The sequence below is a fragment of the Phascolarctos cinereus genome, unplaced genomic scaffold (genome assembly GCF_003287225.1).
Source record: "Phascolarctos cinereus isolate Bilbo 61053 unplaced genomic scaffold, phaCin_HiC Scaffold_2;HRSCAF=192, whole genome shotgun sequence".
Lineage (NCBI taxonomy): Eukaryota > Metazoa > Chordata > Mammalia > Diprotodontia > Phascolarctidae > Phascolarctos > Phascolarctos cinereus.
Genome location: NW_027555625.1, coordinates 347,453,442 through 347,477,880, shown reverse-complemented (window position 1 = coordinate 347,477,880; position 24,439 = coordinate 347,453,442). Strand labels below are relative to the sequence as shown.

The window sequence follows — 24,439 nt, the reverse complement described above, 5'->3', positions numbered from 1 at the left end:
TTTTTTTTCCTTTGAGGCAGAGTTAAGTGACTTGCCCAGGGTCACACAGCTAGTGTCTGGATTTAGTACGGGATTTGAACTCAGGTTTCCCTGATTCCAGGGCCAGTGCTATCCATTGCACTACCTAGCTGCCCCTGGCAAAGTACATACTTAAATGAACCATTTAAAAATATTTACTGTTGTTTTGTTTTTTTCAACAACACTCCAGTTTAACAGCTTCTTTGGGTTCAAAATCACCTTCTATAAGAAACCCTGCTCAAGAGGGAACAGTATTCTTAATTTTCTCAGCCTCATTCAGAGCAGAAGCAATCATTCCATTCAATACATTTTTATGGAGAATATAAAGATCTCACTGTGTGGGCTCAGAAGCTCTCATCCTTCCTTCACCTAAATGTGAAGATCATCTTAAACCACAAGCCTGACCTCCCTGCTCAAAGGATCTTCAGTGACCTGCTATTGCCTCTAGAACAAAATGCATATGTCTTAGCTTAACATTTAAAGCTGTTTACAGTTAGACTCCAGCCTACCTTTCCAGACTCATAACACATTACTTCTCTTTGAGTACTTGACATTCCAGACAAATTGGCCTCTTTGCTATTCTCCAAATTCAATACTAAAATACATTCCCTCCCAGCCTTTAACTCTTAGAATTCCTCCATTCCTTTAAGAGTCATCTTGAGACATCTCCTCCAGGAAGCCTTTCCTGATCCTCCCAAGCACTAGTGTTTTCTCCTGCCTCCTTAAATGATTTGGTTACATTGATTGGAGGTAAACTCATTTAGGGCAGGAACTGTTTTATTTTCTATTGAGTTTATATTTTTTCCCCAATTACATGTAAAAACAATTTAAACTTTTTTTTCAAATTTTGAGTTCCAAATTCCCGCCCTCCCTCCTTCTCCATTGAGAAGATAAGCAAATTTGACATAGATTATACAAGTGTAGTCATGCAGGGACTGTTTTTTAAAAAAATTTTATCTTTGCATCCCAGAACATAATAGCAGTTGGTTAATAAATGCATGCTGGAATGAATTAGATGAATACTTTCCCAAAAATGAATTTGCACAGTGGTAACTTGCCTTAGACTCACTTACAGTAAGGGTAGGGCTGCCCAGAACTAGTGGTGTGAACTCCTGACCCTCAGATATCAGATGTGTCCAGATCCATCTCATATATAAGTCATGGATTCTGGTGCATGCTTTGAGTGTATCTGTTTACTCGGCTGCACGTGATGCAACTTTCCCACATGGAGAATCCAAGGAGGGGCAGCTAGGTGGTGTAGTGGATAGAGCACTGGCCCTGAAGTCAGGAGGACCTGAGTTCAAATCTGGCCTCAGACCAAGCACTTGACACTTACTAGCTGTGTGACCCTGGGCAAGTCACTTAACCCCAATTGGCTAAAAAAAAGAAAAGAAAAGAAAGAAAGAGAATCCAAGGAACTGGTAGAATTGTCATGGTATGTAAGGGAAGTGTCTAGGAGAAGGCATGAGTAGACATTCTGTAGCTGATTCTAGGCTGCTAACAACATGGTGAATGGGAGGCTCTTAGACTGGCCGCGAAAGGTTTTCATCTGTCTTCCACCAGGGTCTCTTGCCTCAATCCTTTTGACTTCTCTGTTTGTGGTCAGATTTATGCTCAGAATCTCAGAATGAGGCAATGCTATAGGGAAGCTTTGGCGTCATTTCCCCATCAAGGCCACATAGCACTAAGAAATAGGTCTTAGTCCTTGTCCTCTGCAGGTGTTTTTATCTATTTGGTAAGGGGGGTGGAGCATCTGATCTTAGGAGTTTGAATGGTCTGGAGGTGCCTCACATCCCAGTATTTCAGAGTTTAGGTTTGTAGCCAGTGCAACAGCAGTGCTGCAGGAACAAAGAGTGACCTTCAGAGTGACCTTTGGTACCTCAGCCCAGCAATTACTGAGACATGGATTCATCCAGCAGTAATGTCTTTGGATACGATAGTGAGATCAATGTTATGTAAAGATTGAACTAAGAGTGATCCTATTTCTCCCACAGATCAAATTGGTATAGGGGAGAATATGCCCCTAAGGTACCAGGAGAAATGATTTTACAATACACTTGTTCTTGCCATAACTTCAAAATAAACAGTATTTTGGAAAAGCTGATTTAAGTGGTTAAATGCAAGTGGAGCACTAGAGATTGGCTCTTAACAATGGGGAAAGCATAGCTGGTAGAGGCTCAAACTGATAGACAAGAGACACCCTAATCCATCAGAGTACCCTAGAACCCTGAAGGGCAAATGGAGCCTTCCAGGCTCTGGAAGAGCGAGTCAGAGCACACTCACTACATGGGAACTAGCTCTCAGTTCCGTGTACTAATAGAAGAGGGAAGTGAGCAAATAACCACTGACATCATTTGTTGATTGTAGTTGAACATTCTACAGAGTATCTTTCTCAGTAGGAATTAGATTTTTTTTCCCTCATTCTGATATGACTGAAGGAGAAGTGTCATGGACATTAATTCAGATCCCAGACTATGTATGTATTTTTTTAATGCAGATAATCCTCTTGCAGATACTGAAGAGCTCTTAGCGCATAGGTATTTTTCTCTCTTTTTACTTTCTCCAAAAGGTCATTAATAACTCATTAAGAAATATACCCTGGAAATTTTTTTTCATTATTCATTGGTGAACTATCTACTTCTAACACTGAGAATCACTACTGGACCTAGGGGGCTGGGGCACTTGTCTCTCTCTATTGTCTACTAATGGACCCCTCTGCTCTGGATCCAGACATTCAGTCCAAACAAGATTCAGTCCAGAGGAAGCCTGACTTACACTGAATGAGGGGCTCAGTTCCCTTTTCTCACATTCTTTGGACCTCTACTCCAGCAAATTGGAGATGATCTACTTATAGCTTAGGTTAGGGTTCATTTCTAGATGTCCTCAAAGAAGAGGTAGAAAGGTACTCAGTGTATCATATAAATCAAGTATGGGACAGGTATTCCTTACACACCAAAAAAAAAAAAGCTAAAATATGAAAAACTCACAATAACTTAACTTATAACAACTATTATAATCTCTCCCGGAAACTGATAATTTAACTTTATCTGGATATGAGGCAGTTTGTTGGACTGCTGAATAGTCACTTTTCTTTCTTTCTCTCTTTCCTTCTTTCTCTCTTTCTTGTTTGCTTGCTTCCCTTCTTTCTTTTCTCTTTCTTTTCTTTCTTTCTTTCTTTCTTTCTTTCTTTCTTTCTTTCTTTCTTCCCTTCTTTCCTTCTTTCTTCCCTTCTTTCCTTTTCCTTTCCTTTCTTGCTTCCTTCCTGGGGAACTCTAATCATACACTGCCTGGGATGGTCCCTTTTGACCATCTTTGCTACACACTTCAAACACTTACCACATCTAATGTGGATCTAATATAGATGAGAGGCAATGAGGCATGAAAGAGAGTTAGCCAGGCCTGGGTTCAAGTGCTACCTCTTACATGCACTGGCTATGTGATCCTTGATGGTGAGTCACAACTTCTCAGTGCCCCAAGTAACTTTCTTAAGACTTTAAGTTACAGAGAAGATAGAACTCTGCATTTGTAAATGCAGTTTTTTCATTGGGACCTTGGATGCCAAATGAAATCACAGGTTGGGCCCCCAGATGGAGATCTAAACTTGAAAACTGTCTGAGAGTATCATTCTCCTTATTTTTGTGTCTAGTTAAGTTCATTTCTCATGGTTCACAGACACCTACCACATGCCTCTCAGTATGACAGTTATTGACTCAGGTCATAGGCAAAGAGACACTAAAGATTCCAAAAATGTTTCACCCCTTTGTGTACCACTCATATCATAAAAATTCATACTACCATCATACTTTAAGGTCTACAAAGCACTTTCCCAAAACAAATGGAAGCTGTTTCCAGTCATCCTGATCTATACCTTGCCACTGGACCCAGATGGCTCCAGAGGAGAGAGTGAGGCTGGTGACTTTGCACAGCCCTGCCTCACTTAAATCCAATTCACTTGCAAGTCATGGCCTCATCTTCCTGATGTCATGGTCCTCTTCAAGAATGAAGGACAAACAACAACAATAATCTGAGCAGCCATGTTAGATTCAAAACATAGGACCCATATAACTAATTCCAAGTCCAACATCCTTTCCATTACAAGACACTCCCCCTGAATGATAGAATAATAACAGATTTGAAGCTGGAATGGAACTCACAGATGATCAGGTCCAATTTCTTCATCTGACAGATGAAGAAACTGAGACCCAGAAAGGTAAAGTGACTTGCCCAATATCACTTAGGTAGGAAGTAGCAGAGTTGAGATTTGATCCCAGATTCTCTGACTCAAAATCTTGTACTCTTTCCACTACACTAATTCTTCCTAGACAATTTATTCTCAGATAGGTCCATAACCTTTGCAGCCCAGGATCGTGTCCCTTAAGAGATAGTTTGGGGGAGGCTTCCGTGCTATCTCACAATATAAGGATCAGATGGATAAAGTAGAGCATCCTCTTATTTGTAAGCTGAATTCATAGTTTTCAGAGACAGCTATAGGGCAAGAAGCCCCAAGAATGAAGCAATGCACCTATTAGAGAAAGACATAGCCTTTTATGTGAGGTGTCTGAGGAAGACATCAAAATATGGGGGGGGGGTAATCACTGTCCCAAAGGGACAGACAATAACCTCCCTTACCCTTGGCCTCACTTGAACTGTCCATTCCCACTAGTTACTGTTATATCTCTCCCCCCCTTTTGTGGCTAAGCTCATCAACAATGGGTGATTCCACTTCCTTTCCTTTCATCCTTAACCCTTTGCAATCTGACTTCTGATCTCATCATTCCATCAACTGCTCTCTCCAAAGTTACTAATGACCTCTTAATTGCCAAATCTAATGGCCTTTTTTTGAGTTCTTATCCTAGACCTCTCTGCAGCCTTTGATACTGTCCATGTGTCTCTCCTCCTTGACACTCTTTTCTCTCTAGGTTTTCACAATGTTCTCTCCTGGTTTTCCTATCTGTCTGACTTCTCTGTCTCCTTTTCTGGATCTTCTTGCAAACCACGCCTGCTAATTGTGGGATTCCTCCAAGGCTCTGTGTTGGGCTCTCTTCTCTTCTCCCTCTGTACCATTTCACTTGGTGATCTCATCAGCTCCCATGATTTCAGTTATCATCTTTATGAAGACAACTGTCAGATCTCACTTCTCTGGGATATCCAGTCTCACATCTCCAATTGCCTCTTGGATATCTCAAACTAGATATCCTATAGACATCTTAAATTCAACACTTCCAAAACTGAATTTAATATATTTACCCCGAATCTTCCCTAATACCTCTTCCTAACTTTCCCTATTACTGTTGAGGGTACCTCAGGTGTCATCCCTGACTCCTCACTCTCTCTCTTCCCTAATATCCAATCAGTGATATGTTCTGTCTTTTCTCCTTTTATAACATCTCTTGAATATGCCCCATGGTTTCCTCTCACATTGTAACCAGCTTGGTGCAGTGCCTCATCAACTCATCTGGGCTATTGCAATAATATTAGTTGCTCCCCCCCCAATCTGCCTTAAATCTCTCCAATCTCTCAATTCTACTCCAATCCATCCCTTACCTAGTTGTCAAATTGATATTCATAAAACGCAGGCCTAACCTTACCTGCCCCACATTCCCCTCTCTTCAATAAACTTTATCCATAATGCTCCAGAATCAAATATAAAATCCTCTATTTGGTTTTTAAAGTCTTTCATAACCTGGCCTCCTCCTACTTTTTCCAGTCTTCTTATACCTCCCATACTCTATGATCCAGGGACACTGGCCACTCCACACTCCATCTCCTTCCTCCAAGGCTTTCACTGACAGTCCCATGTGCCTGGAATGTCCCTCCTCACTTCAGCCTCCTGGCTTCCTTCAGGTCTCAACAGAAGTCCTACCTTTTAGCAGAAGCCTTTCTTAGTCCTCCTTAATCTTAGTGCCTTTCCTCTGAGACTACCCCCAATTTATCTGTTTTGCTCTTATTTGTGCATAGTTGTTTGCATGTTGTCTTCCTCTGTGAGCTAATTGAGAACAGGGACTTGTTCTTATTTTTGTTTTATTTTGTTTTGATTTTCTTTGTATCCTCAGAGCTTAGCATAGGGCCTGGTGCACAGTAGGGACTTAACAAATGCTAGTTGACTGACTAAATGGTACAGGGTTAGAGATTTAAAGCTAATAGAGACCTCAGAAGTTATTTAGTATAATTCCCTAATATTTATGCTAAGACTCGGAGAGGTTAGGTGAATTAATCAAGGTCATACAAAGCAGAAGAGCTGGGGGTTGAACCCAAATCCAGAGCCCTGAACTGGAAATCAGAAAACCAGAACTGCCACTTATTGGCTCTATGACTTCAGGTCTCTATCTCAGCCTCAGTTTCCTCTTCTGTAAAATGGTAATCGTAACACCCACAGGTGTGTTGTGTGGAAAGCACTTTGTAAACTATAAAATACAATAAACCAATCAGCTATTATTACCATTATCATTACTAGAAATGGAACTTGTGCATTCATGAAAATTTGTCCTTGATCCTAGCTTCCATCTATGTATATCGTGAGTGTGTGTGAATGGCGCGGTGGGAGTGGGGTAGGCTACAGTGTATGTGTGTATGTGGGGGTGGGGGTGGGTGGAAGACCTGTTTTTCTGAGTAAAACCCAGGGTCTTTTGAAGCCAAGGAAACATATTATGTGAGGAAAGTCTCCTTGAATGGATCTATTTGCATATGAATATCTCTCTCAAAGCCTGGAGCCCAGCTCCCTTCTCCCTAGAAGGACTTAACAGGCAGCAGAGCTCAGAGGACCCATTGGAGGACCCATTAGCTAAAGCTCCCTTTCAATGGGCCAGGCTGGGGGAGTATGGGCCTGCCATAAAATCAATAGCCTAAGCCACACGGCTGTTCAAGGCCTGAATAGACACCAGGGACCAGGCCTGCCAGCAATCTGTATATGTGTAGTCATGCGTTTGTTTGCATGTACATGTCCACACTTGTTGGCTTATCTGGGCATCCATGACTATGCATTGTTAATTATCAGTGTGTGTTGTTTTGAGTAGTAACATCCTATGGGAGAAACTCCCTCCAGCCCCTACCCTATTGCATCTACATGCGTCTTTGCCTCTTCTCACCTTCATACCCCAGAAAGGTGGCATGCTATAGGGTAAAAAGTACTGGATGAGGACCAGAAGTCCTTTTCTGACCCAGTTCTGATATTCACTAGCTTTGTGACCCTAGAAAAGTCCCTTCAACTCTCTGCATTTCAGTTTATTCATCCACAAAATGGGGATAATAATACTTATGCTACATATCTCCCAGGGCTCTAAGTGTTTTGTAAAACTTTAAATGGTATAAAAATGGAAGTTTTTATTTTAATGGGGTGTACAGGTGTCAGTGAGAGGTAGTGTGAGGTAGCAGAAAAAGCACTGGTCTAAAAACAACTTTGAAAACTAGTTGACTGCTAAAGTCTCATTTCCTTTGTGGGTCTCAATTTTCTAATTTGTACAATGAGAGTGTGTGGATCATAACTTCTTAAGTGTCATATATTCTATGACCATATGAAGCTGTGAGTGTTGGAAAAGTGAACAGCTAGGGTCTGAGAATGTGTTTTACCTTCCTAGATAAATTTATTTTTAAAAATAAGAATAATGATCTCTTGGTCAGTAAGGATACACACATACACATACAGACACATACACACACACATACACACCACACACACACAAATATATCCATATTCTGTATCATATATATATATGTATATATATATATATATATATGTTTGCCTAGTATCTTGTGAATCTACTGAAGAGACTTTAAAACTGAAAATAGAACAGAAGGAGGAAAACGGATCACATGTGTCTGCTTATCCAAAGAGCAAGAATAAAATAGAAAGAACACGAGTAGAAGGAGTCAGTAATTCACAGGTAATACCTAAGAAGAGAGCTAGCCATAACACCCAGGGCCTCAGATGTCTATATGCAAATTAATTAAGTATAGGAAATAAAAAAATATTGAAAAATGTTTCGGAATGAAGAAACAATAGGTCTAGGACCAGTGGAGCAATGGAGAATGTGTCTGACTACAGATCAGAAGATTCCAGGTTTGACTCCTGGCTGGCTCAGCTCTCAAAAATGTTTTTGGGGCAGCTAGATGGCTCAGCAGATAGAGCACCGGCCCTGAAGTCAAGAGGATCTGAGTTCAACTCTGGCCTCACACCAAACACTTGACACTAGCTGTGTAACCCTGGGCAAGTCACTTAACCTCAATTGCCAAAAAAAAAAAAAGAAATAATAGAGGCAAAAGGCTTATGGGCCATGGATATTCCTCCTACCTATATGTCATGAATATTTTGTTCAAGCAGAGAATTGGGAGGGGCTGGTCATAATGAACACCAAATAATATCATTGAAAATGAAACTGACTCCATGTTGGGGATAAAGACTAAACTTGTGATTTCATTGATGGAAGGAAATACCAGGTAAGGAAATTCTGTCCATCAATGCAAGTTTGCATCTTCTCTGTAATTTATAGTCCTTTTTTTTTGTTTAGCATTTTATTTTTCTCCAATTATGTGTAAAAACAACTTTCAATATTTGTTTTTAAAACTTTGAGTTCCAAATTCTCTCCCTTCCTCCTTCCCCCCCACCCCTGCATTGAGAAGGCAAACAATTCGATATAGGTTATACATGTGTAGTCATACAAAACATTTCTATATTAGTTATGTTGTGAAAGAAAACATAGACAAAAAAACTCAAAAAAAAAAGTTAAAAAAAGGATGCTTCAATATGTATTCAGACACCATCAGTTCTTTCTCTGGGGATCGATAGCATTTTTCATCATAAATCCTTCAGAATTGTCTTGGGTTGTTGTATTGCTGAGAATAGCTAAGTCATTCACAGCTTACAATATTTTTGTTACTTTGTACATACTACGTGTCACTTTCCATCAACTTCTTTAAGTCTTTCCAGGTTTTTCCGAGAGCATCCTGCTTATCATTTCTTACAGCACAATAATATTCCATCACAATCATATAACACAACTTGTTCAGCCATTCCCCAATTGATGGTCATCCCCTCAATTTCTAATTCTTTGCCACTAGAAAAGAGCTGCTATAAATATTTTTGTACTTGTAGATTCTTTTCCTTTTTGTTTTTTATCTCTTTTGTGACACAGATTTAGTAGTGGTATTACTAGCTCAAAATGTGTGCATGGTTTTGTAGGCCTTTGGGCATAGTTCCAAATTTCTCTACAGAATGTTTGAATTAGTTCACAACTCCACCAACAATGCATTAATGTCTCATTTTTTCCACATCATCTCCAACATCTGTCATTTTCCTTTTCTGTCCTATTAGTCAATCTAATAGGTATGAGGTAGTATCTCAGAATTATTTTGATTTGCATTTCTCCAATCAATAGTGATTTAGAGCATTTTTTCATATGGCTATAGGTAGCTTTGATTACTTCATTTGAAAACTGTATCTTTTTATCATTTATTCATTGGGGAATAGCTCTTATTTTTTATTTGACTCAATTCTCTATATGTTTGAGAAATGAGACCTTTATCAGAGAAATTTGCTTCAAAATTGTTGCACAGTTATGATTGCTAACTGTATTTCCCTCCATCCTAACTGCCCCTCTGTTTATTCTATTCTATCTCTCCTTTCACTCTGTCCCTTCTCAAAACTGTTTTTCTTCTGACTACTGCCTCCCTCAATCTGCCTTTCCTTCTATCACCCTCCCCTTCTCTTATCATCTTCCCCTCCTATAGATTTCTATGCCCAATTTAATGTGCATGTTATTCCCTCTTTGAGCCAATTCCAATGAGAGTAAGGTTCATTCACTTCCTCTCATCTCTCCCATCTTCCCCTCCATTGTAAAAGCTTTTTCCTTGCTTCTTTTATATGAGATAATTTGCCTCATTCTACCTTTCCCTTTCCATTTCTCCTGGTATATTCCCCTTTCTTACCCCTTAATTTTATTTTTTTAGATATCATCCCTTCATATTCAACCCACACTTGTGCCCTCTGTCTATATATGTTCCTCCTAACTGCCCTAGTAATAAGAAAGTTCTTATGAGTTACAAGTATCATCTTCCCATGTAGGAATGAATGCAAACAGTTCAGTCTTAATAAGTCTCTTATGACTTCTTTTTCCTGTTTACCTTTTTATGTTTCTCTTGAGTCTTATATTTTGGAAGGCAGATTTTCTATTCAGCTCTGGTCTTTTCATTAAGAATTCTTAAAAGTCCTCTATTTCATTGAATATCTATTTTTTCCCCTGAAGGACTGTACTCAGTTTTGCTGGGTAGATGATTTTGGTTATAATTTTAGCTCCTTTGCCATCCAGAATATCATATTCCAAGCTCTCTGATTCTTTAACGTAGAAGCTGCTAAATCTTGTGCTATCCTAACTGTGACAGCTCCATGATACTTAAACTGTTTCTGGCTGCTTGTATTTTGTCCTTGATTTGGGAGCTTTGGAATTTGGCTCTAACATTCCTGGGAGTTTTAATTTTGGGATCTCTTTCAAGAGGTGATTGGTGGATTCTTTCAATTCTACCCTCTGGTTCTTTATAGATTTCAAAAGTAGGTGATACCACTCCTGGGGTGGGGTGCTAGAATAATCCAGGGGGTCAGTAGTAGCCTTGGGAGCAATAGGGTGGCGTTGAATAAAAATAAGGGGGTGGTGGAACCATAAGGAAAAAGAGAAGATAAGAAAATTTTGAAAAACTCTTGGTACATGTTTCATCTGTTGTGTAACAGAGTTAGAGTAAAGTGGTTACATTATTTTCCAAATAAACAAACAAAATGCAAGTTATAACCAATCAGTGGGCAAGTCCACCTAAAGGTCTTAACAAGCAAGTGTTGGCAGGTGAGTATGTCACACATTGTCAGGAAGCCCAGTTTACATCAGCAGGAATGTGTGCATGTAATGACTCATTTACAATGCAACACTATATGGTTACATGATGAAATATTGCATCACCAAAATTTCAATGCAGGAAAAAAAACACCCCACAAATTTACAATAAGTTATTAAACATCAGATGCATCATTTTTTTTAAAAAAAAATTATATTTTTTGAAATGACACAAATTTCTTCCTTTTCTTTTTTTTTTTTTGGTGAGGGCAATTGGGGTTAAGTGACTTGCCCAGAGTCACAGAGCTAGTGAGTGTTATGTATCTGAGGCCAGATTTGAACTCAGGTCCTCCTGACTCTAGGGCCAGTGCTTTATCCACTGTGCCACCTAGCTGCTCTGAAATGACACAAATTAAAAAAAAAAAGTTAAAGGGTTAAAGAAAGTAGATTTCCATGGGGCTGCTGAGTAATTTTTTTAAAAGGGCAGTAGGTCATATTAGTTTGGGAACCTTCTAAAATATCAGTTTTCCTTGATAATTTCTTGAAAGATGGTATCTAGGCTCTTTTTTTTGATCATGGCTTTCAGTTAGTCCAATAATTTTGAGATTATCTCTCCTGGATCTATTTTCTAAGTCAGTTATTTTTCTGATGAGATATTTTACATTGTCTTCTATTTTTTCATATTTTTGGCTTTTATTGTTTCTTGATTTCTCATGAAGTCCTTAGCTTCCATTTGCTCAATTAAAATTTTTGAAGAATTATTTTCTTTGGTGAGCTTCTGTGCCTCCTTTTCCAGTTGGCCAATTCTAATTTTTTAAGGAATTGTTTTTCTTCAGTGAATTTTTGTGCCTCTTTTTCCATTTGGCCAATTTGGCTTTTCAATGCATTCTTCTCCTCATTAATTTTTTATGCCTCTTTTACCATTTGGCCTAGACTTTTTTTTTAAGGTGTTATTTTCTTCAGTATTTGTGTGTATGTGCCTCTCCTATACCAAGCTATTGACTTATTTGTCATTATTTTCCTTGCAACACTTTCATTTCTCTTCCCAATTTCTCCTCTACCTCTGTTATTTGATTTCCAAAATCTTTTTTGAGCCCTTCTATGGCCTGAGACCAATTCATATTTTTTCTGGAGGCTTTGGATATAGGAGCTTTAACTTTGTTATCTTCTTCTTTGTGGTGTTTTGATCTTCCTTGTCATCATAGTAACTTTCTATGGTCAGAATCTTTTATGTATTGTTTGCTCATTTTTTTTCTAGTCTATTTCTTGACTTTTAACTCTTTGTTGAAGTAGGGCTCTGCCTCCAGGGTGGAGGGTGCACTGTCCCAAGCTTCAGGGTTTTTGTGCAGTTGTTTTCAGAGATACTTCGAAGGACTTACAAGTTTTCAGTTCTTCCAAGGTGGTATGATCTCTAAAGAGAGTTGTTTACTACTCTCCTGGTCTGTACTCTGATCTGTGAGTGACCACAAGCACTCTTTTCTGCCCTGAAACTATGACAAGGGTCCATGTTCCACTACGGCCCACAAGCTCTGGTGAGTTAGTGCTCTTCCTCACCCTGGGACTACCAACCAGGACTGTGATCTAGATCTGACTATGGGCAAAGCAACAGAATCCCACCTTAGTGCTAGCAAAGAGACCCCTGCAAACCCCTTCTGATCAGTTGTTCTACCCCCTCACAATCTATGGGCTGAGAACTCTGAAAGCAGCCACTGTCACTGAAAATTCAATGGCTCCCAAGGTCTGTTTCTGGTTTGCTGGGGCCTGGTCTGTGCTGGAGCAGCCTGCACTGGACTGTGTTCCACTCTCACACTAATGAGACAGACCTTTCCTATCAACCTTCTAAGTTGTCTTTGGCTAGAAAATTATTTCACCCTATCCTTTTGTGGGTTCTGCCACTCCAGAAATTGTTTCATGGCATTATTTAAAGGTGTTTAGAGGGGTTTTGAGGAGAGATCAGGTGAGTAGCTGCTTTTTATCCACTATTTTGTCTCCACCTCCTCTGCAATTTATAGTGTTAAAGAATTGATTAGGATACTGAGAATTTAAATGGCTTGTCCAGGGTCAGATTGCCAGTATGTATTAGAATTGGATCTTGGACCAGGTCTTCCTAGCTCATGAGTCAGGTCTCTATACACTATGCCATGCTGGATGGAAAACAACCAGTCATCAATGCAAGATTCTATGTCCAAATCATTTTTCTGTGTATAGTCAGATCATCTACTTTTTATAGCAAGAATTAAAATCAAATATCAAATTAGAAGAATGAAAATGAGAAGAAAACAACATGCTACTAAAAAAGCAGCTCAACCACATCTATTTAAATAAGCTATTGAGATGGAAAAATAAGAAATGGATAATTGAATGAATGAAAAGGCATTCATTAAGTATTTGCTGTTTGCAATGCACTTTAAAGGGCTAGACACAGACTATCACCATTAGAAGCTGAAAGCAGTTCTGCCAAAAAAGCCAAAGGAGGCCAGAAACAACCACCTTTAGCCAGCAAACATTTGATTTTCATGCCAGGTGGAGAGAGATGGTAGCAAAGGAAAAAATAATTTAGGATATAAACTCATTTGCAAAAATCTCATGAAGGAGGATAGGGAAATCAATTAATTAACAAGTATTTATTAAATGTCTCTGTGGTGGGGGCAGCTAGGTGGCACAGTGGATAGAGCTCTGGCCTTCGAGTCAGGAGGAGCTGAGTTCAAGTCTGGCCTCAGACACATGACACTTACTAGCTGTGTGATCCTGGGCAAATCACTTAATTGCCTAAAAAAATTTTAAAAAATTGGCTTGCTTTGTTAAATTTTTAGTGTGAGCATTTACACCTTAGATATCAGCAATTGCTACAAATCAGGGCTTAATTTAATTTTTTTATTATCTAGACTTAAGAAAGTATTAATAATGCAGATTAAACTTAAAAGTGTGTACATACCTCCCCCCAAAGAACTCAGTTGTGAAACCAACACACCTCCAGATAAGAGAAAGTGAAAAATTAAGGACAATTCTGAGGTTATTAACCTGGAAGAGTAGAAGGAAGGTGGTGGCTTTGACAGAAGCAGAAAAGTCTAGAAAAAGGAAAGATTTAGGGGAAAAGATAATCAGTTCAGTTTTGGACATCTTGAGTTTCGGATGTCTCTGGGACAGCCAGTTTGTCTAATAGGCAATTGGTGATTCAAGACTGAAGTTCAGGGAAGAGACTGGGGATATATAGATCTGTGAGTCATCTGCATAGAGTAGATGATTAAACCCATCAGACCTGAAGAGATTACCAAGAGAAATTATAAAAGGAAAAAAAAGAAGAGGCCCCAGGACAGGACCTTGGGGAACCCTGGCAGTTAGGGGGCATAATGTAGATAATGGACCAGGAAAGCAGCAGTTAGCCAGGTAGGAGGAAAAACAGGAGAGTACAGTGTCACAAAAATCCAGAAAGAAGTGTTTGCTAGAAGAAATGAGAATAAACATTAATATAGTGCCTATCAAGTGCTGAAACTATATTAAGGACTTTACGAATATTATCTCATGTAATACTCAACAATAAACCTGAGAGGTAGATGCTATTATCCCCATTTTACAGATGAGGAAATTGAGTCAGACCAAGGTTAAGTGACTTTCCCCATGATCTTGGGACAGAGAGGCTGTAGGGCAGAGGAGTCAAACATCCCCAGCGGGCCACATGTACCCCCTAACACTCCAGTCTGTGTGCCTGAACCAGAGTTCATATTTGATTTGTGTGTATTAATAAAAATAATTATTGAAACATATGTGGCTGTATAAGTCAATATACGGCCCACAGGGATTCTTATGTGTAGTTTAGACACCATTATTGTTGAATGTAGAAGACTAGGCCAGTTTAGACATGTCTCTCTCCAACCTAGAAATGGCTTGGATAGAGATTAATATTACAACACTATACATAAATAAAACCATTTCTGAAAGATTTAAACCTAAATCATGGATTTTTAAATTTTTGATATTTTTTAAACAACAGTGTCAAATGCAACAGACAAGTTGAGAAGAATGAAGACCTAAAAAAAGATTATGAGAAGCATCACTTCATAAAAGATCAGAAAGCTATGGAGAGAAAAGTAAGCTTGCGGAAAGTTTGGGTGAGGTATGTAAAGCCAAATCATCACAAGAGCATTTAAGGATGAAAGTAGTAGGAGGAAGCGAACAGACAAATGATGTAAATTAACAATGAATTCTTTTCTCCATAAGTAACATGGGTGCTGCCACATCAGGGGTCTAATATAATAGACCTTTATGTGCTACAAGAAGAAAAAGAAACGGAATATTAGGAAGATGGAGAAACTTGGGAAAACTTGTATGGACTGATGTGGAGCAAAGAAAGCAGAACCAAAAGAACAATGTACACAATGATGAAAATAATATAGAGAAAACAGTACTAAAAATATTACAATTCAGAGTCAAGTAATGACCAATTTTGATTGCAGAGGACTGACGCTTCCATCCTCTTTGTAAAGAAGCAGCTGAAGATGGGGACTAAATGCTATCAGACTGCTGCGTTGGTTTCTTCTGCTCAGCTTTTTTTTATGAGAGCATTCTACTGTGCAGTAACCTTGGGCCTGCTCCATCTCCACACCAGCTACCTGTCCCCTGGGGATGATGCTACTCTGAGGAGGACTCAGTAATTTGTGAATACCTGCTAGGAACTGCCTCAATACTGTGTAGGGATTCTATCTTCTCCTTCTAGTTCTCTTTTATATCTTGTCTTCTCCTATTAGATTGTAAGCTCCTTCAGAGTAGGTATCATTTTTTCTTGGTTTTTTGTATCTCCAGCACAAGGAGCGTGCTTAATAAATGCTCTATCTATCTATCTATCTATCTATCTATCTATCTATCTATCTAATCTATCTGTCCATCAGTCTGTCCATCCATCTGTCTGTCTATCTCTCTATCCATCCATCCATTTATCCTTCTATCTACCTATCTACATACCTACCTGTTGGGAAGTCCCAGTAATATATATATATATATATATATATATTATATATATATATATATGTGTGTGTGTGTGTGTGTGTGTGTGTGTGTGTGTGTATATATATATATATATATATATATAAAAATATAAATATCAAGCTTTTTTTTAAAAGAAGTATAAAGATATAAAAAGCTAGACCAGACCAAGTATACCCAGAAGAGGTAAGTACTGGAGGTGACATGATTTTGAGGGTGTTTGGGGACAATTCTCAAAGTATCTGAAGGAGTCAAAGGTACCAAATGTCGAGGAAAAAACCCACAAAGTTTATTACTACCAAAAAGAAGATGATGTTGAGGGCCCTAGAGGGAGGACTCCAGTATACTGCGTGGATTCCTTGGGAAGGATCATTGGGAGAACAAAGAAACATTAGTTCACATTTTCTATAATGTGAACTTCAAGAAGGGACCATTCCATTTCAGAATATGTGATAGAGAAGGAAAGGAAAGTTGGGCCTAGCAAGAGTAAAGATAGGTAGAATCCTATGGTCTAAAATTCTGCAGAGCAAGTCAGCCAAGGAGGGACGAGAAACTCTCAAAAATCAAAATTTGAAGACACAATTTTCTTCCTTCTCTTCATAGACTCAACATAGCCTCAGCTTTGGAAAATGGGTGAGAAAAAGCAACCTGAGACTGTGCCCTTAACATTTATATACAAACAGTTCTGAATAACAGTTAACATTTATATACTACTTTAAGATTTGCAAAGCACTTCATATGTATTTTCTCATTTGATCCTCACAACAACCCTTGGGAAGTGGTGTTATAATTATCAACATTTTACAGATAAGGAATTTGCAAGTGAGAGGTCAGATTTACCCAAAGTCACACAGCTAGCGTCTGAGTCAGGATTCAAACTCAGGTCTTCCTGATTCCAAATCTAGCACTCTATCTACTGTTCACACGAGCATCTAGGAATTTGGTTTACACTACAGAACCTCATACTTTAAGTTCTTTGGCCAGGAAACCTTAGTGACAACCCCTTTCATCTTCTCTTGCTGCCATCGCGAAAGTACTTTCCTCACTTCTGTTTCAGGTTTACATCTAGGTGGCACAGAGGATAGAGTACCAGGCCTGCAGTAAGGAAAACTTGGGTGGAGCACTGAAAGCTTGCCATGCAAACAGAAGTCTACTTGATTGAATAAAAGTGATTTGGAGAATGGACCAATGGGCTCACTCAATCTAGGCAGCCCAGATGGGCAAATACAAAATTCAATATAGTGGTGATGGGGGCCGAGGGGAGGTGGGTGTGTGGTTGTAGAAGTGAGAATGCCACCATTCTCATGGAGCCCAAGGAGTAGGCTGTGAGTCTCCTACTCTAAAGAGTGAACAGTCAGCATGCTCTACTGCTACCCATTCTAGATCTGGGGAACTTAAGGATTTAGTTAGACAGCATTGTTTGGTGCCATGTAGTCTAGGACTGGGGAGATTTCTTTACACACACTTCTAATTCCCTTACCCTGCTGTATCATTTTCAAATTTGTATATTGTCTTTTCTCTTGTAAATAAACCATAGCAAATACATTCTTGTGATCTTATTTGTGTGGAGATGAGGAAAATGGAAAGAGGGCAAGGAATACTTGAAATGGCCACCATACAGTTGGAGTAGAAGATAAAGGGGGACATATAAGTCACGTCCAGGTGTGGTACCTATCTAAATTTAGAGATCCAGTCCAGCTCAAGGACCCAGGGATATACAGAGGTGAAAATGTCTCAGTTACATTTTCAGAGAACACAGTCAGAGGAATTTAGTAAGAAAATAAAAAAGCCTAGGGGGTAAAGGGCAAAAGTCTTCAGAACTAGTTCCAAGAGGAAGAAGTCAATTAATCTCATTGAGGCTTAAGATCATAGCATGGGACCCTTCATTCACCATCTCACACAGAGCTTTGGCTCTTTCTCCTCTTCAACAACACCCCCCACACACACATACACCCAATCAGCTGCCAAGTCCTGTGGTTCAGACCTGTGCCTGATCCTCCTTGACCTCTCTACAACATTTGATAATTTTCATCATACTTGCTTCTTAGATATTCTCTCCCTCCTCTGGGTTTTCCTAGTAATACCCTCTCCTTATTCTCTTCTTACCTCTCTAACCACTCATTATTAGTCTCCTTTACTGGTTGTACATCCATATCATGCCCACTAACTATGTATGTCCCCAAAGGTTCTGTTCTGGGCACTCTTTTCACTTTATGCAGTATCACCTCACTTGGAGATTCTATCAGCTCCCATGGGCTCCATTATACAGATGATTCCCAGAGCTTCTTTCTTCTGAGCTATATTTACATGTCTACAATGGCCTCTTAGACATCTAAAGCTAAACATCCTATAGACATCTTAAACTCAATAGGTCCAATAAAGAATTTTTATTTTCCCCCAAGATCCTCCCCCTCTTCTGAACTTCTTTATTATTGTTTAGGATACAATCATTCTCCGAGACACTTTCATTCTCCCTAGACCCACAACCTTGGTGTCATCATCGACTCCTCACTCTTAATCACTCTATATATCCAAACCATTACCAAATTTTGTTGTTTCTATAGGAGCAGGAACAGAAATATAAACCCATCTCCTGTGAACTGGTGGTACATTTTTCTTTATGCCTTGTTCCCTGGAAAGAATACTCAAAGTGGTTGCTATGGAATATTACCCCACCAAGTTCACCTCTGAATGAGGCATAGATGATTCTCTTGTTTGCAGAAACCAGTATCTCAATACTGATCCACCAGCAGGTCACTCAGGGCTTTGCTTCTCACTGAGCTCAGCTGCTGGCAAACTCTAGCAGTGCGTGGCATATAGGCACTGTATAAATGCTTGTTGACTGATTGAATATGGTAATTAGTCTTGGTGTCTCTCTCTTCTTCAATCTTTGCACAGATACCAAAATAATCATCCTTAGGCACAGATTTGACTATGTTACTTCCCTGAACAAAAACTGGCAATGACTTCCTACTGTCTCTAAGAAGGCTTTTAAAGCCCTTCATAATCTATCTCTAATTCTCTCCCAAATTGTTTCACATGACTTCCCTATACTCACTCTATATTCCAGCCAAAAGGGTTTACTTGCTCTTCCCTAAAGTGGACATTCTCCCCCTGTGTATTTGCACAGGCTCTCCATCATGCCTAGAAAGCATTCTCTCCCTCTTCATCTCTGTCTTTCAAGAATTCTCATCTTCTTTTAAGGTTTAGCTCATGTCCCCTGTTACATAAGGTCCTTGACTAATACCCCCCCAAAAAAAAAATTGTTGGAATTTTCACCTACCTCAAATCTTTCTGACCTCTCTTTTGCTCTCCCATCCTCCCCATACTCATTTAAACTTGTCTGTATTCATATAGCCTTCCTATAGAATGTAATCTCCAGGAATGCAAGGGTTGTTTTGTTTTTGTTTTCATGTAGCAATGTCTGTGAGGATATGCTTCTTTGAAGTGAAAAGAGATTCTGCAAGGCGACTGCAGGAGAGGAAATGTAGGATTTTTACTCCTACTCCCTACTCTCTCTCCCTGTGGCTACCACCCTTGGAGTGTGGCTATAGTCAGTCTTTTATAACTCCTCCCTTTCCCCTCCCACTGAGCATGACTTACCTCTTCCTCACTGTCCTTAAGCCTATGTGATATAGAGCAAAGCAGGAGATCAAATGACCCAGTTTAGCCTGCTGTCCCAGGCAGAAACTGTTTCCAGCTTGCCTGTTTGCCTAGGGACAAACCTAGATTCATGATTTTACCTAACTTTGGGTATTTATGGAATATAAATCAGTAAGATTCTCTTTCTCTTGGCTCTAGAACCCCAACCAGGACAAATCCCATCAGTTTCCAACAGATAATCTATTGTCTCTATCTCCCTCTCTCTCCTAATATGCCATGCTGGTCATTAACCATTTATCACATACCATTCCTAGTAATTAAATATGTACAAATCAGAAATTGCTGTGATTTGCAATTGTGATTGACTATATGTTGTTAGCCTGGATTTTTAATACTTATTGGACAGAAATCTAAATAAACTTTAAAGAGTAGGTAACCTTTGGACTCAACATAAATTTTCTCAGATAAGGACAGGGGAAGGAAGAACAGGTAAAATTCACCATCTGGAATCAGTTCCCTTTAATGAACAGTTCAGCAACAATGGGTCTGCCCTAATATTTTTCTCATGATCAGCCTCAGGCCATTTATTCAGCCATGGCAATGTTCTCAAATGCCAGTTGGGCCACATCTCTACAACCCTCTAGTCTGTCTCTGTCTCTGTTTCTGTCTCCCAACTTGCATACCTTGGGCCTCAGCTCACTCCCTTTCCCAGTGCTTATCCTTCCTCTTGAAAAAAATTCTCCAAAGCAAGGGGACAGTAAAGTTGTATTAGTGGATCAAAATAATTTGAAGATTTATAACTTAGCCAGCAAGTTTCCTCCCCAGTGTATATTTCCTTGCAAAGGGAATAAAAAGAGGCTACATTTGTATCCCCAGTGCCTAGCATGTCTTGCGCTTAGTAGAAACTTAATGAATATATGTTGAATTGAATTGAAGTTATAGCCCATTTTATGTGTCAACCATCCCTAATAAAGGCAGTTAAATAAATACGTCAGGAATGTGGCCAAGATGAGAAAGGACTACATTTCTTAGAAAGCAATAGCCCAGAGCTTATAGTAAGGAAGGAGACAAGCGTTTATTAAATACTTACTATGTGTCAGATGTGGGGCAGCTAGGCGGTACAGTGGATAGAGCACCACGTCTATAGTCAGGAAGACTCATCTTCCTGAATTCAAATCTAACTTCATACACTTACTAGCTGTGTGACCTAGGCAAATCACTCAACCCTGTTTGCCTCAGTTTCCTCATTTGTAAAATGAGCTAGAGACAGAAGTGGCAAAATATCCCAGTATCTACCAAAAAAAAAACCCAAATGGGGTCACAAAGAGTCAGGCATAACTGAACAACAATAACAACAGTGTGTCAGATACTGTGTTAAATGCCGGGGATGTAAATACAAGCAAAAAGAAAGATAGCACATGAACATGGAGAGGAAAATAAACATTCATGAAAACAAGCTTGACTCTGTATATTTATTTTAAAGTGGCCAACGAGTTTCCAGCAGAAACAACTAAAACCTACCATCAACTCAAAGGATTCCCCAGCTGCTTCCACTGTCCTCAAGGACCTAACACTCTAATGAGGAAGACAACACCTAAAAGAGAACTGAAAAGAGTTGAGGAGTGAGGGAAGGCAGGGAGACAAGGTACCTAGCATGGAGGAACGATGGAAAAATCTAGGAGTGCAGCATGGTGCAAGATGAAGAGATGGATGGCCTGGGCACTTTCTTAAATAGAGACTCTGGTAGGAGCTTTCCACCTTTCGATGAGAGGGAGGGGCCCAAGGGGCAGAGAGTACTTCTAAGGTATGAGCTTGGGAGCTGAGTGATCTTCCAGTATAAAGAGGTTTCTGGGGAAGGGTGGAGAAGGCCAAGGTTCAAATCCTCTCACTAATATTTATTAGCTGTGACTGTAGGCAATTCACTTAACTTTTCTGTATCTTACTTAGTTGCCTCATTTTCCAAATGGGATAATGTCTTCTACTGCGTTCCTCACAGGGTTGAGATTTTTAAAAAGCACTATTTAGAGGTTATCTATTAATCTTATTGCCTTAATTCTCCACTTCTCTCTACATGCATATACATAGTACCCAAACTTATAAGTTCCACGTTGCAACCACCAGTCCCCACCAGCAACTGTGAGCAAAGGTGTTGAGTGAACCACTCTGTGAACTTGTGGTGGCCTGAAGTCACCAGGGGAACATTGGATTGGAACAATCAGGCCCTCTGTGCCTATAAACCTGGTGAACTTCAGAGAGGTTCTCCCAGGGATGTGGTCTCCTGGTCTTTTCATTTATGAAAACCCCAAAGCATTTCCAAATCACGTTGTATAAACAACTTGGTTCCAACCTCCATGAGTGGACTCATTATGCCCCAAAGCACATGAACGATGTGGTGAGGAGAATAAACGTCCATGAAAACAAGTTTGACTCAGTATATTTATATTAAAGTGGCCAACAAGCCAGAAACAGCTAAAACCTACTATGAACTCAAAGGATTCTTCAGCTGGCTAACAGGCAGATGCTTCCCACAAATCTGCTGAAATCTACATCTGATTAAGGAAACACAAGAGGAGAAGAACAAGGGAAACTGAAGCAATCTGACTTGACTCAAGAAATCTGAGCTTTATTCCCGGCCCTATCACTGCCTCACTGGATAACTTTGGGCAAGTCCTAGGCAAATTTGACTTTTTTTTTTTAGGCAATTGGGGTTAAGTGACTTGCCCAGGGTCATACAGCTAGTAAGTGTCAAGTGTTTGGTCTGAGGCCAGATTTGAACTCAGGTCCTCCTGACTCCAGGGCCAGTGCTCTATCCACTGCACCACCTAACTGCCCCCAAATTTGACTTTCTAGGTATCACTGAGACTTGGTGTGATGTGATTCATGATAGAAATATGGACTCTGGATAGATGTGAGTAATGTAGGTAAATCTAGGAACCCTGATAAGGTAAGAATCATAGTGGAAAGCATTTGGGTAAGACTCTTAAGAAGAGAGAAACAGAGGCAATATTGTTGTAGGCATTGATTCCAGATCACCTGAGCAGAATGAGAAATTTGATGAAGAGTTCAGAAAAGAGATCATATATTTGTTGTGAAGACATGGTACTATTTTAAGTCTTGGGCATAGTTATGTTATCATCCAGAAATCTAAATATCATACTCAGCTACCATCTTTTTCATCAACTATTTATTTCCTAAATCTACCTTTCTCTTCTAAAGCCCTTATCCTCCATCAGTAATAGTGAAGAAAATATCATCTGTTCCCTAAGAACTTTAGTTTTCTTCCCAGGACTCCATGATTCTCAGAAATACTCTCTAGTGTCCTTCTGGTAGTATAATTTATTCCTTTGTATATCTTCAGGAATGGATGGTGGTTATCTTTAGACGTTTTTTTCATCATATCTAGAGACATACGTCTCAGGAGGGTGATAGACTTCCCTGATGTTTGTGTCAGAGTTCAATATCCTTTTGGTCCACCAAGTTCATAACCTCAGAGTCATCTCTGACTTTTTCCTATATCCCTCAAAGCCAATTAGTGCCCATGATTTGTTGTCTCTACTTTCATAGCATCTCTTTCACTTATCACCTCGACTCATACGTCCACTGCCCCAGTTAGGCCCTCATCACCTGTTGGCTGGACTACTACAAGAGCCTGCACCTGGCCTCTTGGATTTCAGGCTCTCCCTCTCCAATCCACCCTCCATGTCACTGCCAAACTAATGTATGTGGTTAATATTTCTTCGCTACTGAGGAGATTTATAATAGTTATTTATGAAAAAAAAAACCTTGTAAGTCTCTTTCATGTGGCTCAAGCCCCTAGTAATGGTGCAGGGAGAATTATCTCTGATTCCCCCCCCACTCCCCAACTCTTATGCCCACAAGCCATTCACTCCTCCGAGGCCTCCCCTTTTTTGTAATTAAAAGCACACATAAATCACAAAGAAGTTATGATTATTCAGAATTTTATACTGAATAAGCCAATTTTTAAGGTTCTACAAAAATCGGGAATAATGAATAACCTAAAGAATAGAGAAATTTTGGCATAAATGCCCACTGTCTTCAGGCAGAGGGAAAGAGAACAAGGAGTTAAAACACCTCACTGCCTCTTCACATCCCTTCTCAAAGTTTTGAACAGGTGGAGACAGGGATCTAGAAGAGAGTTCAAGCTGTTTGAACTTTTCCAGTCTAAGTGTTGCATTACTGAATGCCTACTGGAGCACCTATATCTCTCTCCTTCTAACTGCCAATCTACAATGTACCATCATACTGCTGGCACAACAATTTACTTTTTGGCCAGTCCTTGATAAGCATTGACAATCTTATTGTCCCTCCTTGAAATCTTTTTGACCCTCAGATCCCAGGAAGACACAATGCTGGACATTTCCCATAAGTCCATTCTAGTCCTTGGAAGTCTTCTCTATGTGCATGCAGAGGGGTTGGCCTCTCTTAAACCCTGGTAACCTTTTAGAAGATAATTTCCTATCACCTGGGATGGAGGGAGGCTAAAAGAGCAAGGAAATTAGGAAGGTAGGAAGAAAGTCTTACCTGGGGGTCAGCCAGGGCCAACCTTCAGCAAACAGAGTCACAAAATTTCTCTTTATTGACACCAGCCTCCCCTTTCTGTGCCATCTTCTCATCCTCAGTTTCCCCTTCCCGCCTCATCTAGGATCCTTCCTAGACTCTAGCCCACTGTACTTGCTCTCCAAAAAGACTTCCAGGTAAATCATTTTCCTTTCTGGGTGAAATATCATTGTCTTCCCTCCTCATTTATTAGTGAAACACACATTTATAAAGAACTAGGGGAAATTGCAAGACAAAAAAAACTATATAATCCCCGCCCTCAAGAAGTTTATAATCTAACAGGGGATAAAACATGTGTACACATAACTATACTTCAAAGCATAAGAGAAGTTAAACAGAAAGACCTCATCCATTTGGGGTGGAGAGCTCATTCCCAGCTGGAGGAAGTGGGGAAATCAGTGAATGTTTCATGGATAAAATGGCATCTGTTAAGCCTTTACAAAAGA

At 39.6% G+C, this 24,439-nt stretch overlaps 1 long non-coding RNA gene across 2 annotated transcripts in view; it reads right to left on the bottom strand.

Moving 5' to 3' along the window:
* The window catches only part of LOC110211726 (uncharacterized), a 90,189-nt gene extending 65,976 nt beyond the window's left edge, over window positions 1–24,213 (bottom strand). For both annotated transcript variants that reach the window (XR_013484830.1, XR_013484831.1), the window contains exon 1: window positions 23,958–24,213. This is a non-coding gene — a long non-coding RNA (uncharacterized LOC110211726). The remainder of the gene's footprint in view (window positions 1–23,957) is intronic.
* Window positions 24,214–24,439: the final 226 nt, after the last annotated feature.